The sequence below is a fragment of the Canis lupus genome, chromosome 2, assembly GCF_011100685.1.
Source record: "Canis lupus familiaris isolate Mischka breed German Shepherd chromosome 2, alternate assembly UU_Cfam_GSD_1.0, whole genome shotgun sequence".
Taxonomy (NCBI): Eukaryota; Metazoa; Chordata; class Mammalia; order Carnivora; family Canidae; genus Canis; species Canis lupus.
The window spans coordinates 66,516,053-66,532,063 of record NC_049223.1 but is presented as its reverse complement, the minus strand read 5'-3'; the positions used below and the strand labels follow the sequence as shown (position 1 = coordinate 66,532,063).

The 16,011-nt window shown below is 41.2% G+C and overlaps 1 long non-coding RNA gene across 2 annotated transcripts in view; it reads left to right on the top strand.

The window, feature by feature from the left end:
• Nucleotides 1-748: 748 nt before the first annotated feature.
• LOC119870345 overlaps nucleotides 749-16,011 on the top strand; it is a 127,867-nt gene continuing 112,604 nt past the window's right edge. The window contains exons 1-2 of one of the 2 annotated variants that reach the window (XR_005355843.1): nucleotides 749-820; nucleotides 9,921-10,074. This is a non-coding gene — a long non-coding RNA (uncharacterized LOC119870345). Of the gene's footprint in view, nucleotides 825-9,920; nucleotides 10,075-16,011 lie in introns of both variants that reach the window. The other variant, XR_005355842.1, reaches the window with a different exon arrangement.

Here is a 16,011-nt window from a genome sequence, read left to right as displayed (position 1 = left end):
ACATGGTGTGTGCCCAGATATTGGCTGAATGGTGGTGAAGAGTGTGAGTACGTAACAGGGCTGCTCTCCTGACTACTAAATGCTTGGTTTTTTCTTAGATTTGGGAGAAAAAGTTTTGCTTTGATCTATTCCAGCCTGATTTTTAAAATATTCTTTATGTAAATGCCCTCAGACCTTGGTCACACCACAAGGGGAGGCAGTGACCCTGAGCTTAGAAGCTGGAAGCCCATCAGAACAAGGAGTTTTTACATTTCCCCTCTGATAGCTTGACTCTGGCAGCACCAGGCCAGCTCTACACCTACAGATACAGTAGCATGAAAGCAAGGGTCTCAGTCTCTACACAGTAATCTTACCTACAATTCCTAGGGAAGTACAGCTGAATTATTACTCTCATTACCATTATTGTTTTACATCTCCTGAATAGTTTCTTTGTTGTTTGGTATGGCTTCATGGAGGTATCATTCACATTCAGGTCCTCACTGAGAAACTCCTGTGACCAATAGAAATCAGCTAGTCATGGAGGCAGCGTCTCAGAAAGAATTCAGACTGACCATACACCCTTCTTCCTACAAAGCATTAACCTTTATTTATTTTAGGATTACTCTAGAGGAAACCAAAAACAATCAATGACTCTGACCTCATTTGGTTCCATTTCTTTCTACTTTCCTTTCTGGATCACTGACTCAAGATGAAGCAAAGCATGCTCCAGTGAGCATGCTCACAGTTTGCATCATAACTGGAAAAACTGCCTTATTTGTGTTCCCTGGGTGTGCATGTGGCAGCATGGACCAACATCTAAATAGATGTGAAAGAAGAATAGGTAGGTAAGTGTACTTCAGAAGGAGATTCCAATTGCAATTTTTCTTTTCATCACAGACTCTGTCCCAAGCAGTGCATCACTCTGAACCTATCGCCTGTGCACAGACTGCTTGAAACATTATTTTAAAGACTTTCCAACTGAAGCCCCTTGTCCCTTGTTTACGTAAGATATTAATGGGGCTGAGTGCAGGATGCATTTCTGGGTAAAAATACTCACCAATGAATGTTATGGTTCTGGGGAGTGAAAACTAGAACCTCTGATTTTTAGTATAAAGTGACTTCCTACAAATTACTTCTGTCTTCTATCAGATGCCAGCCGGGAGCACAGGGGTGGTGGGAGCTGCAGCAGTGACTCTGATCAAGGCATGTGCAGAATTCTCTGTAAAGCATTGCCAGACTGGCATATTTCCACATGCACTCGTCCAGTTGCCTAGATCTTTACAAGATTCAATTCTAGATTTTAATGATTGTAAGTCTCCTAACAAATTCATCTGTCCATTCATTCAAAAATATTGGTTGAGCATGTTATAGGCACTAGGGATCTAGTGGCAAACAAGACAAGTGAGGTCTCTGTCTTCAAGGAGCTTATATTCTAGTATGGGGAAACAGCAGTAAGCAAGAAATATAGTAATGTCAGAGATTGATCATAAAAAGAAACAAAACCAGGACAGTGATTAGAGTTACGGTGGGAACAAGGATACTTTAGGGAACATCAGAAAGACTTCTATGAGCACGTAGCATTTGAACTGAATGATGGGAAGAAACCAGCCATGTGAAAATTAGAAGAGCAATTCAGGAGGAGGGAACTGCAAGTGCCAATATCCTGGGGCAGGAACAAATTAATTGTGTGCATAGAACAGAAGGAAGTCCGGTGTAGCTGGACTGGAATGAACAAACAGGAATGGGGATTTGTGAGTTTGGAACAGGGTTGGAGCTGAATCTGCTGGGAACCCTGCAGGCCTTCGTCTAAGTGCAGTGGGAAGACATTGGAGGGTTTTAAGCAGTGAGTGTTGGGGTGACACGAATGACTTGGAGTGAAGAAGAATCTGGGGGACTCATTGCTGGGTTAAGAACACAGGGACAGCCCCTGGTAAGGCCGAGGCCAGTTGCTATCTGTGCAGTGTCTAAGCCAAGAGCCAGAGACCCTTGATCTCACCAAACTGTCTCCCTTGGCCCTGGTTAGCCACTAAGCCTTTAGCCTGAGACTAGGCTTTAAGAAAACGCAACTAAAAATCATATGTGCCTTTAGCTGTATATTCAATCAGCACCCTCCATCCTTTCCAATTTGTTGTGGCAACTTATATTGGATTCCCGAACTCAAGTGCTATTTCGTTTAATGAAGAGGCTCTGGCCTTAATTAAGATGACTGGGCTGCATTTGCAGAGTTAACAATTCTACCTTTAAATTGCTGTCGCCAAATTGCTGGGTGCTTGAAGCTAGCCAGCCACCTCCAAAAGCTGCTTTCCTTGTGCCTCCCTATCAGGAGCCAGGTAGGCATCTAAGGACTTCCGGAGACCTCTTGCTGAAGTGCTGGACAAGGCTCCTCTGTGACACTGTCACAGCTCTTAAAGGCAGAGAATTGCCAATTAGCCATGTAGTCTGCTTTTGGAATCCAGTTCAAACATCATTTCCTCAAAGTGAACTAAATTATAAATTTTTTTCTGCTGATTATAGATAACAGATCAGAGCATTTTAAAATATATTGCTCTTTTCCAGGAGAGGAATAAAAATCTTGACACTTAAAAAATAGCAGCAACCAACCATCATGATGTTTTTCCTATGATGTGCCGGAGCAAATCTTTATGTTCTTCACAAATGAGGGTACTGTCTGGGTCAGAGTGGAGTGTGGGAGGTGAAAATGACTTCGTGATGAATTTTGGTCCTTCCCCCTTTATTCTCTGCTTACTTGTGATTTCAACTCCCACTAGTGTTTTCTAGTAAGCTAATACTGAATTATGGCATTCTTTTCTTTAGCAAGGTCTCTTGACAGTTAGAACTAGGGTAATAATAATGGGAGGCAGGAGGAGGAAATGGATCTTTAACCAGCTTTTATGTCTGTGATAGATGGCGAAAGGAGGGCACGTGGTTAGCTTTGAGTGAAGCTGAGGGACAGGACCCAGTAATTGGTCTGACAATTTTAAAATCTATTCTTCACATTAAAAAAAGTTAATCATCAAATTGCTTTCATAATAGTCCCTCAGAAGCAAGACATGATTTTGCCTGTTTCTCAGGAAAGCAGCAAAGAGACTTTCGTAGATAAACTCCATCACTGGGTTGGAAGATGGACACAAGGAGATAGGACAGGGACTCAACAAAAAACATCTCTTTCTGCATTAGCCAGGAGTTGACGTGGGTGGAAGAGGTGTTCTCTGGGGAACAGTGTCTCCCAGCTAAGGAATGCAAGAGATGCTCATAGCAGGGCTTGTGAGACTTCACTGCCCCCTTTCCAGACAGATTTTTCTCACCCAGCTGCGCCCTGGGGTTCATTTTCCACCTTTGGGTTGAAAGCCATCATCTCCAGGCGATTCTTGCTACATGCATGCTCTAGGCTAGTGGGAGCAAATCATATACCATGTCGACATGGATTCATCATGTAGGCTGCCTAACGCCAGGGCCCAGAGGTAATTGCCACTCATTCACTCTTTTCATTTTCATCTCATCTTTGTCACCTCTCCCCTCCACTCCTCCAAGTACCTCTTCCCACCAGTTTTGCAAGCCTGAGTTTTGTCCTTCAGGTCCAGCTGGCCGCAAGCATCATATCCAACCAGGTTCACTCCTTCTCAGAAACCTCTCTTGAGTCCCCACTGTTTAGACTCCTGAAACTGTGTTGGCAAAGCCCCAAAGCTGTAGGGACTCTGCAACTGGCTAACTCTCTGCTCTGGGGAGAGTCACGCAGTCCCTTAGGTCCAGAAGCGGAGCAAAGGGGCTGTCAACACTGTGTCTATGGCTATGGGTGGAGACACCAGAGAATGTTCATCTCTTTTTTCTGTGTTACAGTCTTTAGATTTGTTGAAACATCAGCCTCATTAATTCGTCTGGGTTGTCTACGTATCTACCCATTTCTAGCTAAATTCTGAAGATGCATAGGGAGAGAATGCACAAACTCTAATTCTTTCTTGCCACTGCTTGAGGCTCCTCTCTGTGAAATAGGAAAAACAGTACTTAGCTCATGGCTCGTACATGCAAGTGACACTCTGTTGTATCTGGTCCCAACACTGCATTTTATTTCCCTCCCTGCCCCTCTCTCAGCAGTGCCTAGAAGGGTGCCTGGACTGTTGGAAATTCTCTGCCAAAGGTCAGCCCCGGCCTGTGTTCTCCAACAACACATCCAGCTACCTTACAGTCACACAGCTGTGTCGGCTGTCTCATTCTGCCCACCTGGCTCTCTCTGCCCCTTAGTCGTTTTCCCATTTTGTTTTTCTGTATTTGTGGATTCTCAGGCATGGGAAGAACTTTGATTTTCGTGAGCTTTTGTGATTGTAAGAAAATCAGTCCTATTTTCCATGCCTTCAGGAAAGAGATTCCCACTAATCCAGGCACACTTCAGTTTTAACTTCCTAACAACAAGGAGTTTCATTCCTCGAAAGCTCTGTAATTCTTGCCCTAGTTCTACCTCTGACCTTGGTGTGTAATCTTACAGAAATCAGCCTTCCCAAGCCCTGTTTGGCTCCCTTGTTAAATGATGGAGGAACAGGATGAAATGCTCCCCTAGCCTGAGTTTATTAGTTCTCTTGTCTGAATCTCACCAGAGAAGAACAACACACTGACAACATCCTTTCTTTAAAAGCTCTAAATGAATCTGCTTCATGACTTTGCAGAGGCAAAGCGGGCAGCAGCACCCCCAGCCGGTTGCTAAAAATGGATCTCTGAGTTCTGTAGTCAGTTCATGGTCAGTGTGCCACAGCTGCATGCAGGCAGGACGCCCGGGGGCTAGCCTGGCACTGGGGCTTGTGCGAAGGGGCTGCAGCAAGCCCATGCCACCTTTGGACTATTTTCTCTGTGGGTCTTGTGGTCTTACTTTCACACCTAGACAGGCCCTATGATGTCTTTCATCTATGTGAATGTAAAATGTGGACAAAAAAAAAAAAAAAAAAACCAACAAACACAAAACAATGAGCAAATGCCCCTTTGTAGAGCACGTCAGCCCTTCTGCTTCTGCATAGGACTAGAACTGAGGATCCTTTGCTCCTGGCCTAGGTATGCTTTATGGGATGGGTGCTATGTCCCAACCTGACCCTTTCATCTCCACATTGGGGGTGAATTGCAGTGCTTTTACATTTTAGCAGTGGTCTCATGCATTAGTCCTTTTTCTTATTTCCAGCTGTCCTTGCAACGCTCTTCAAAGTTTTCCGTGCTCCTCTGGTCTGGGAAACCTTGAACTGACAGAGATGTCACCATACTAACATGGTTCTGGTTTCTTTTGCTCACTCTGCTGTGGGATGTTGTCTTTCCTTGAGGTCTCTCCATGAAAAAACAGAAAATGCATCTCCCCCAGTTTTGCTGTCCTGCTTGTTTCTGCTCCATTAACGCAGAATGGTCTGCCCTATGAGCAGCCACAGCGGCCAGCCTGCCATCCTTCAGTGGGTTTCTTAGGGAGTGCGGAATAATGCCGCAGCAACTTAATTTCATCTCTGCTCCCCAATCCAATGTGGCAGATGGCCGGCCCTGGGAGCCAGCAGATCCAAATTGAGTCTCTTGCAGCACACCCTGTGTTCAAGGTTCATCTTGTTCAAGGGTACAGAACAAAGGATGGAGTCTTAATCAAAGTGAAAGCCATAGGTGATGAGGGCTTCCACTTCCTCCAGCTCCACAATTCTCTGCCTCCAGCTCCAGCATTACTGGGAACACAGCTCTGCCTCTGATAAAACAACAACAACAACAAAATTTTAAAAACCCAATAGACCAGATTTCCTACCCAATCCCTCCTGCTTCGGTTGAATTTGGGTGGTAATTCCCATTTAATTACTGCTTTATCACTATCATGGCAAATGATCTCCCAGTTGCTTCTCGCATCCATCTGTTGGAAGTTGCTTTAGCTAAAGCTCCCATCTTTAGCTTCTCCAATAAGGGATTGAAAGGAGATCAAACTGAGGAAAATAATGTAATACAAAAAAATAATGTCATACATAATAATAATCAGCACTGACTGAATATGTTGAGTGTCAGGTAATGTGCTAAGTACTATGCATGAATTATTACTTCATTGATTCCGCATTGAAACTTTGTAAGGTAGAGGAGAGTATCTCCATCTCAGTGATGAAGAAACCAAGTCTCAGTGGGGTTCAACAGCTTTGTCAAGGTTATACAGCTATAGAATGGTAAAATTAGAATTCAAGCCCAAGCTTGCTTGCCACCAGAATTCATGCTCCTAATCGTGTTTCAGTTTTCAGTTTTCTGGGAAGAGCTGAAACCCAGACTTGTTTTCTCAAATTGTCCAGTGGCATTTTCTTATTCTGCATCATAGCTCTTGCCTGTCTGTAAGGAAATTATTGACCCACTCTGAACTTCAAGGTCCCCATGTAGATGGTTAAGAGTAAAGGTATCACCTGCACTGAACACTTAACATTTTATCAACGTTGTGTCAGCCACAGAGCAGAGATTCAGAAAATGCTAGTTACATTTCTTAAGAGGAGTCTCCACACGGACACTTGGTTTCTACTTGGAAAGAGACATTGGGTGTACACATTCTGTGAAAGATCTCTTGAAATTCACTTTATCAAATGTAAAGAATAGTCTTGCTGGTGAATGATATAGTCAGTGAGGTAAGCTGTTTCTTCTCAAAGATTTGTATTTTAGTAGCCAAGGTAAACCTACCCAGCTCGGTCAGCCTAGTGGTTGAGAAACAAAGAGAAGTCAGGTGTCTCTTCATAATGAGACATTCATGAGCATTTTCACATTTACCTTCTTGAAACACATCCTCTGCCCGTTGAAGACCATATAAGAGAAGAATCTTGTTTCACTTTGACCCTTATATACCTAGGAGCCAATTGAACCCTTTGTGGTTAGAGCCTTTTGAAATCCTGGGGCTTCCTTCTTTAGTTTGATTTCTCCTCCTGGTTTTCTAGGGGCTTGTTTCAAGAGAGGCTTGAGAAATCGTGCAGTGTAATTGGATGATTGGTATACTTTAATTAAGGCAGCAAGATACAACGTGCAGCACATTTCAGGTTGCTTGTAGGAAGCCTAGGTGGTTGTCTGCTAGATAAAGCTCAAAGAGGCTTATTTTAATAACTGCAAGGTGAAATTGCCATCTGTAGGTTGGTCTGTGCTGTTAAGACTATGGGGTTGCATTTGTATGTAAAAACTAGTGAGACCTTTGAATGATCACCCCTTAATCTAGCTCCATGTGGGTCACGTCTTAATGAATAATGATGACTGGTTCCCTGGTAGTTGGGAAATGCTCATTGCATGGAATTAAATGATCTCTTGATAAATTTTAAATCAGTCTGGTTTCCTTCCAGCCCTCATAGCTATCCTCCCTAATCATGCAGTTTGTGCCTAGTTGAATATTTAACTAATTTTACTACTAGATTAGTCAGAGCACAATTCAGAAAGTTAAGAAGGAAAGTATCCTTAAAATTCAACATATTCCTAGCTCAGATGTAAATTGCTTTTAGATTACTTGGCATTTTGGAAAATGTGCTACAATTGTATTGAAAACCAAATGTGCAAAGATAAAGTTTCCCTTAATTTTAAAAATAAATGCTCAGAAAACTTGGGAGTATAGATAATTATAAGATATGTGCATGGCTAGAGTGGAAGCAAGTGCTATTTTATCATGGTGATACTTATGCATCCAGATGGCATCCCATAGAAAGCTTTCTAAGAATTGCTATTCATGGGAACTTATCAAAAGATGCTTTTGTTGTGTATTCACTTGTCTGGGTTGCTCTTGTCTCATTGGTAACACTTCGGACTATTTCTTTCTCTGGGAGTTCACCTGTCCCAGATTATGTCAGCTCCAGCTAATGTGAAGAAATGACAACAATGACCTACTACAAGCTATCTCTCAGGAGACAGGGATGATTCCGTGAGACAAATATAGTATTGTCACTGTGTATGTGTGTGTGAATAGAGAGACAGATTTTGAGGGCATACCTCTAAAGGAGTATTTAATAAACAGGATCCTGCATACAAATGGCCAACAGATACATGAAAAGATGTTCAACATAATGAGATATCACCTCACACATGTTTGGATACCTCTTATCAAAAAGATGAAAGATAGGAAGTGTTGGTGAGGATGTGGAGAAAAGAGAGCCCTTGCACACTGTTGGTGAGAATGTATACTGGTACAGCCATGTAGAAAACAATATGGAAGTTCTATTAAAAAATTAAAACTAGAATTACTGACACAATGATTCAACAATTTTATAGATTACGTCAATGTTCACCTTAAGTGTAGCCAGCATACAATGTTATTACAATATTACTGACTATATTCTCTATGTTATACTTTTCATCTCTTTGACTTAATTATAATTGCAAGTTTGTATCTCTTAATCCCCTTAAACTGTTTTGCACCTTCTCCCCCTCTCCCTTCTGGCAACTACCAGATGTTTTCTGTTAAGAGTCTGTTTTGGGGGGCACCTCAGTGGTTCAGTCAATTAAGCATCTGACTTTGGCTCAGGTCATGATCAGGTCCTGGGATCAAGCCCTTTATGGAGCAGGAAGCCTGCTTCTCCCTTTCCCTCTGCCCCTCCCCCTGCCTGTGTTCTCTACCTCTTTCCCATATGAATAAAATCTTTACATAGACCACATCTTCTTAATCCATTCATCTTTCAATGGACACCGAGGCTCCTTCCACAGTTTGGCTGTTGTGGACATTGCTTCTAGAAACATCGGGGTGCAGGTGTCCTGGCGTTTTCATTGCATCTGTGTCTTTGGGGTAAATCCCCAGCAGTGCAATTGCTGGGTCATAGGGCAGATCTATTTTTAAGTCTTTGAGGAACCTCCACACAGTTTTCCAGAGTGGCTGCATCAGTTCAGATTCCCACCAACAGTGCAAGAGTGTTCCCCTTTGTCCACATCCTCTCCAACATTTGTGGTTTCCTGCCTTGTTAATTTTCCCCATTCTCACTGGTGTGAGGTGGTATCTCATTGTGGTTTTTATTTGTATTTCCCTGATGGTAAGTGATGCAGAGCATTTTCTCATGTGCTTGTTGGCCATGTCTATGTCTTCCTTTGTGAGACTTTTGTTCATGTCTTTTGCCCATTTCATGATTGGATTGTTTGTTTCTTTGCTGTTGAGTTTAATAGGTTCTTTATAGATCTTGGAAACTAGCCCTTTATCTGATACGTCATTTGCAAATATCTTCTCCCATTCTGTAGGTTGTCTTTTAATGTCTGTTTTTTGTTTGCTTTGTTTTCTAATTCAAGTATAATTAATATATGGTGTTGTATTAGTTTCAGGGGTACAATATAATGATTCAATAGTTCTATATATTATTCAGTATATTCAGTGCTCATCATGATAAGTGTACTCTTAATCCCTTAATCCCCTTCACCTATTTCACCCATTCCCTCTGGAAACCACAAGTTTGTTCTCTATATTTGAGTCTGATTTTTTTTTTTTTTTTTGGTCTCTGTTTTCTTTGTTAATTTTTTTCTTACATTCCACAGATCAGTGAATGATATGATGGATGAACCTGGAGGACGCTAAGTGAAATGAAACAGACGCAGAAAGACAGAATCCTCATGATCTCACTTATATTTAGAATCTAAAATACTCCTAGAAGCTGAGAGTAGAATGGTGGTTTCCAGGAGCTTGGGGGGAGGAAGACATGGGGAGAGGCAGTTCAAGGGGTACAGAATTTCAGTGATGTAAGATGAGCATGATCTAGAGAGCTAATGTACAGCATGGTGACTATAATTAACAATACTGTATTATATACTTGAGATTTGCTATGAGGGAAAACTTAAGTGTTCTTATCACTCACACAAAAAAGAAAATGATAACTATGTGAGGTGATGGATGTTAATTTTGATTGTGGTGATCATTTCACAATGTTTGTAGTATATATCAAAACAGCAAGTTATACACCTTAAATATATACATTTTTATTTTTTAATTATATCTTAATCATGCTGTTCTAAACACACAGGGTCCTTTGAAGACTACTTGATTTCTCCTATGGCCTTTCCTGACCTGCCCAGTTCACTGTGGCTTAGCTGTCCCCTAACTCTGGTAACTCTGGTACCATTCTCCTTCTGAACCACACCTCGTGACAGCATTGATCTACACACTACTGCTCTCAGGTATGTCCATCTTGTCTCCTTGACAGCAGTAACTACATAGGAAATGGCTTCTCTACTCCTCATAATACCCTAGGACAAAGATCCATACACATGTCATGTACCTAGTTTGCTGGCCTCATTATTAGGAGAAAAAGAAAAGCAACTTCCTCAGTCTTCTATTTACATGAAAGTGAGACTGATGTAGATCTGGCTTCTCAGTATGAATCTTTATTATAAGCAGCCCCTAATCTTCTTCAAAAGCCATGGATGGCCTTACATTGGGATTATGTGGCTGGTTTTATCCCCTTCTTAACAAACTGAAGTTAGCTATGAAGGTTAGGAGGAACTTGCAGAAATCTGGTGTTCATCCTATATCACAGGGAGCTAGCTACATGCAGAATAATTTTCTTTTCTACAAAGCTGTCTACTGTTAGATGATTGAACACTACTCATAATTTGCTAGAGAAAGGGGAGGACCAAGTCTATTGTGTATGTGGTATCTTTTAAATGCTGACTCTCTTTCTCTATTCTTTTGCCATTTGAGCTCAATTTTAAAATGATTTTCAGACCTAGCAAGAATATTGAAAGTAGTTTATTTTCTGAAACAGCTCAGTTTTCTTAGGCAGTTTGTAGAAAACCCTAAGATATGTAATGCTGCTATAATTCGGGAAATCATACTAATTTTACAAGATGGACATACCTGAGAACAATGATGTGTAGATCAGTACTGCCAACAGGTATGGTTCAGATGGTAATTCTAAGTCATAGAAGTTATCTAAGTGTGAATCAGTATACTTAGTGTTATTCAGAATATGAGCCAGTGCTCACATTTAAATTTAGTCTCCAAATTAAGATGCTCAATAACGTGGGGGTGGAAATATAAAAGAAGCCATGGTGGTGATAGAATTAGGAAGTAGATAGAAATCAGTATTAGATGCTGGTTGCTAGGGACATCCTTTGAATATACACCACCTCCAAATAGCTGGCTCTATTTCTGCTCAGCTTCTTGACCTACCTAAGTAATTCAACATTGCCAATATGGCCTAATGGAGGAATGAAGTTGATAAGACCTTGTAATCCTTTCCTTAGTCTTTCTAGTTTAGCTTAACCATTTTCTAATTATTTCTATAGATTCCAGTTCTTTAGAGATTTAATAGTTATGTTGAAATTCCCTGGGCTAGGTATGTCAGTTAGATATTACTGTGTAAGAAATCACTCCAAAACAAATCAAGCATTTATGTAACTTATGATTCTGTGGGCTGGTTGGGTAATTCCTTTGTTCTCCTCTGGGCTTGCTCATGCACTTTTGGTCAACTATGGGTTAGATAGGTGACTACAGATACTGGCTGGGACTTCTCAAATGTTGGGAGTCAGCTGACTGCCAGCTGGTTTAGGAAGGCCTTGGGTCCTTATCCCAAGTTCAGATAATCCAGCTTGTTCACACTGCAGTAGCAGGCAAAGAGAAGCAGTGAGCAAGGTCTCTTGATGCTTAGGTTCAGAACTGGCACAATGTCATTTCTGCCCATTCTGTTGGGCAAAGGAAGTCACCAGCCCAGCCCAGATTCAAAGTGTGAGGTATTAGACTCTAACTCTGGAGGGGAAGAGCCACAAGTCACACTGCAAAAGCATAGATACAGGGAGGGTAAATAATTGTGGGGTTTATTTATTTATTTATTCATTCATGAAAGACAGAGAGAGAGGCAGGCAGAGACACAGGCAGAGGGAGAAGGCTTCATGCCGGGAGCCTGACATGGGACTCGATCTCGGGTCTCCAGGATCACGCCTAGGACCAAAGGCAGGCGCCAAACCACTGAGCCACCCCGGGATTACCTGGGTTTGTTTTTTGTTTGTAGTTTACATATTGGGAGAATTTTATACATACACGGATACAAATTTTAAAAAGTTTGTTTTGAGAGGGAAAAAAAAGCTTATTTTAGCTACTGAAATGTAGGAGCAGTGATCAGAGTGCAACATTAGGTGTCAGAATGTAAAAGATGTTTTTCCTGTACTCTAATTTTAGGTGTCCATTCTCTCAGGGTTTGACCTTGGTGATTTTGCTATTGTTGTTCTCTCTTCTCATTTGGCTACATTTTCAAAGGACTGGGATTTTCAGATGCCTGAGATCATTTAAGATACAGGTCTTAAATGTGTGTTCAGAACCTTTGTACTGTGTAATTGATTATTTTGGGTTATAATAGTTTATTTTTCTAAGATATTTATACTCAATGTTTCTTTACAGGATTTAACAAGGTCCTGTCTTCTTATTTAGTACCAACAAATTTAAAATATTTGTGAAACACTGTTCTGGGCAGAAAAAAAAAACTGGTGATATTTGTGGGCCTTCGATTTCCACCAACTATTCAAGTCTTTTTAATTTAATTTAAATTCCTGTACAGTTAAGATGCAGTGTAATATTAGTTTCAGGTAAAAAAAAAATTAGTTTCAGGTGTACTATATAGTGATTCAGCACTTCTATACAACACCCAGTGCTCATCCTTAATCCCCAACACCTATTTCACCCATCCCCCATTCCCACCTCCACTCTGGTAATCATCTGTTTGTTCTCTAGAGTTAAGAGTCTGTTTCTTGGTTTGTCTCTCTCTCCCCTTTCCCCCCTTCACTCCTTTGTTTTGTTTCTTAAATTCTACATGTGAGTGAAGTCATATGGTATTTGTCTTTCTCTGACTGACATTTCATTCAGCTCCATCCATGTTGTGTGTCTTTAGACTGCAGGCCAGGGATTGCCAATTCACAGACCAAGGCAGATAAGGTCTGAGTGAAATGCTGGGTGTATTATCTCAGAGGCAATAGGAAGTGAGGGGGGGTGGGTGGTATCCTGTGGTAGACCAGCAGTCCCTGACATTTGCTGCATGTTAAAATCACCTGGGGAGCTATGAAAAAATGTCCAGGCTATATTCCAAGTTCACTAAAAAGAATCTTTGGGAATGGGAAACAGATATCAGTGTTTTTAAAGCCTCCTTAGGTAATCTCAATGGTTTATGGATAAAGAATTAAGCCAGGATGTCTTAGTCATTAATGTGCAGACAAATGACCTGGAGATTTGGTTCCGATTCAGATTCATCAGGTCTAGGGTGGGACTCAGTTTCTGCACTTTTAGTTTGTTCCCAAGTGATGCCAGTACTGTTGGTTTTCAGACCATATTATGAATAGCAAGGCTCTAAAGTAAAGATCTCAAGCAACCCACAGATAGTTTTGTGGGGTTTTTTCCCCTTTTGGTTGGTCTATTGCATATTTAAACAAATTGAGACAACACTTCAAAATTTAGAGATTTCTCACAGAAATTCATATTGCTGACTTCTCATGAAAAAAGTGAAAGATCTGGCTCTGCATTTCCACCTGGACTAGTGCTGAAGAGGGATGCCCCTGTTAAGGTGATGGAAGTGAATCACCAAGGGAGGCTTTGAAGTGCTTTCCCCCGTGCTTAAGAATAGGATAAATGTAACTTTTTCTATATGGACTGGCAGATCTGTATATAACACACAAGTGCACATGTGCATGTTCAGCAAAAACCATAAAGGCAAAAGCCAAGCAATTAAGTGGGAAAAGGTAGAAGGAAAGGAGAAGAGGAATAATTCCTTAAAACTTAGAAATGTTTATTTGTAAAAACCTTATTGGTTGCATCAGAAGCCTACTGGAGCTGTTTAAGGGGGAAAATAAGTGAGAGGGGAATTTATTATATATGGGTAGCTCATGGATCATGATACAGCAGGGTTTCAGAAAAGAATAAACCCAAGGACATGGATGTCACTGAAGCAGATCTTCTCTTTGCCTTCATCTTGGCTCCCCTCTACATATCTTCCTCATTCCACGTCCTTGCTGCTTCAGTTCAATAGTTCACCTGGTGTAAGACATGGCCACCAGCAATACTTGGGTTTACATGCTGGAGATATTGCTATGAGTCCCAACCCATATTCCCAAGGAAGGGATTATGACTGGCTTGGTATGGAGGATGACCTGGGAGGCTTCTGCTCCACTGAGGAAACTCACCGCAATTGAGCAGGAAGTTGAACCCTCCCACACAGTGAGGGAGGACTAATGCTCTGGAAATCCAGAGTGACCCCAGCTCATCCTAGAGGCAGAGAGACAGACATGAAGGTCTATGGACTCCTTCACTCATGAGGCATCTTTGCCCTTGACAGAAGGAAATTCCCATTGCAACCTCAACTGTAACAATAGCAATAATACCTGAGGGGGAAGTAAGGGTAGCATTTACTAACTTCACTGACTTTTCCCCTCTGCAAAATACACTGTAAAGTCAGAAAATGACATAAAGGTGTCAACTCCTGACAGCCCACTACAGGTACACTTTTGTTATGAGTGTGAAAGTGTGGGTGGTACTAAGTAAATAACCCACAGAAATCATTTCCAGAAATGAAGTCGGGGAACTCAGTCCAAAATACACAAGGCAGAGATGCTCCTGATCAATTTTAGAAGGTGAGGAAACTAGGTGAAGTGTGAAAATGGGAAAAGAGAAGAGAAAAATGTTAATAAGCCAGGTTATTGAGGAATCTAAAAAGTGGCTCATAAGAGTATGCGTTTACTCCTCTATAATGAGATCTGGGATTATCTGTAAAAACATTTAGCTCTGATTGTTTTAAAGAGAAGAGATAAAATGTTTAATATGTGGCACCCTGGAGTGTGCCGTTTTTCCTTATTTCAAATGATAATCCTAATGAAACACCTATAATGTGTAAGAGATCAAGTCGTATAGCTTCCCATCAGAGAGTGCAATTGAGAACAACGGCACAGATGTTGTATATTCAAATGATGAGGTGAGAGCAGATTTGAGGATAGAGGAACTAAAGTGCCTAATATAAGACTATATGAATACTCCCAGCTGGTCCTAGGACTCACCTGTCTGACTTTGATCAAGATGTTTCATAATGGGGCCAAGTGCTGAGTCTACCTTATAAGTAAAAATATATCCTAAGGCTCTTTCTTAAGATCTGAAAAAATGTGATTGTGCTAACAATTGTAATGAGTCACTGGGCCCAGACTAGTGGTCTCAGACCTCTGCCTACAAGACTAAGAGAACACACATCAATATGTAGGGAGGAAACATTGAAGTCCCATTTGTCCTGGGATAAAATCTTCCGTTAAATTTGTCAGGAGACCTCAAGTTTATCAGTTTGTCTTTGGCTACAGGTACTGACCATTCTCTCCGGAAAACTAAAAGTAGTAACTACTCCCAAATAATCTCAAGTTAGGTTTGATTCCTACAAAGGCCTAGCAGATTCACATGGAGACAGACATGAAAACTTCTCCCTGGCTCCTTATTTCTTTTCCTCTTTCTTCCCTTCCTTTATTTAGAATCAGGCCCTTGTAACAATGCATTAAAATAAATCTGAGTGGTATTAGAACAATAATTCATTTTCACAGAAGCATGGCTTCTTTCTACAAAGGAGGCTATTCAGACAACTAAATCCTTCTTGGTGAGGTTTCTGAAATGAGAGCAGGAAAAGGGCTACCTACCTATCTATCTCTTACTACCTGGGCTGGCTTGGTTGGCTCTATTCCCTTAGCCAGCGGGTGGGACTCTGCTCTATTTGGCTTAAAGACTCCTTTTCCGACAGGCCAAAATGCCCTTTCATTTTTGCCAATTACACTAACATTTACACAAATACTTTCTGACTGTTCCAAGCAGGTAAATTCTAGCAGCCTCCAGCTTCTGCCTTCACAGGTGGTGATTTTTAAGAGTCTTTCATGGAGGAGAAAACCTCTACCTTTCTCTGACAGGAAATAGGTCTTTGCACCCTTCTGAAGAAATTAACAGATGGAGAGACAGTTTGAATCACTCTCTTCATTAATGACTTCTTAAATTGTCCATAAACTCAGGATCTGTGTGACTTCTGAAGTAGCGAATGGTTTCAAAGATGGATCTAAAAATATCTCTTTTTATGCTTCAGCTAAAGAATAAGGAAATGACTGACTACCAAA